Source organism: Gossypium hirsutum, unplaced genomic scaffold, assembly GCF_007990345.1.
Source record: "Gossypium hirsutum isolate 1008001.06 unplaced genomic scaffold, Gossypium_hirsutum_v2.1 scaffold_551, whole genome shotgun sequence".
NCBI lineage: Eukaryota > Viridiplantae > Streptophyta > Magnoliopsida > Malvales > Malvaceae > Gossypium > Gossypium hirsutum.
The window spans coordinates 11,451-12,595 of NW_024403106.1; positions in this window are offsets into that span (position 1 = coordinate 11,451).

The following is a 1,145-nucleotide window of genomic DNA, read 5'->3' on the forward strand; positions in this document are numbered from 1 at the left end:
ATGTGTGCATTTGCCATACACCGTAAATAGTAGGCGTCGTGGGTGTTGAGAACTCCGGTGCTCTCTCTCCTTCCAGTCAAGGTGTGTGCCAATATGGCATGGAGATATCGTAGGGAAGGGGGGAGAGCTGAGGCCTTCGAGCGGTTGGGGTCGTAGGTGGAAGACAGTGGTGCCAAAGCCTTCCAGCATAAGGAGGGAGAAATGTAGATATTACGTGGTAGTGCATTCATGTCCTCCTCCTCCATAAACTCATCAGTGTAAAGTCCCGAAGCGACTCCAAACTCTGGGACACTCATCGCGCGAACTAGACCGCCTAATCAGAAGTTCATGGTGCCTGGGTCATCAATGTTCGTCATCAGCACCGTTCCCATGGGTCTGTGGACAGGAAGGCGCGGATGGCATCAGCTAGCTGGACTTGCTCTACGGCAGCCCAGTCAATGCAGTGACCTGTAGTGAGGGGTCGAGCGCGTAGTATCTGAAATAGCTCCTCCTACGAAGCTTGCGAAAACTCAAGGAATGGGTGCTAAACTTCGACTGTAGCATGTACCGAGAAGAACCCGGTCTCCTACGTCTCTTTGAGGATATGACCGCGGCCTTCATGCCTATCGATGATGACATAATGGACCTGAAAATGTATAAACATTGATAAAGTAGATTCAATATGTGTTAACATTTACCGATATCAAGCGAGAGGTGAAAATTTTTTATGATTATTTAGAAACATATACTGAGATCAACAATGCATCATCGGTTAAGCAAGAATCCTAGAACTAGTATATGCTATTTAGTAGCTTAAACAATTTAAATATAGAAAAATACTAAAGCAAATTCCTAACTTATTCAGAACAAATTGGTAACAGTAACAATATCTTTGTAATGCATATTGAATACTAAAGTAGTAACACAAATTGGAAAAACAAGGTTGAGAAAGTGAACCAAAACTATTGTAGGGTGGTGCACGTGCGCGTTGATGGCGAGCACGGGCGTAGGGCTTGAGTGTACAGCCATGTGGAGGAAAAATGGAGGGAAAAAAGAGGGAAAAGTGAGGATTGATGCAGGGGGAGTGGATTTGATGGTGGTTTGGGGGTTGGGGAAGTGAGAATCTGGGGAATGGTGGTCGGAATAGAGATTAAGGAGTAGGGAAG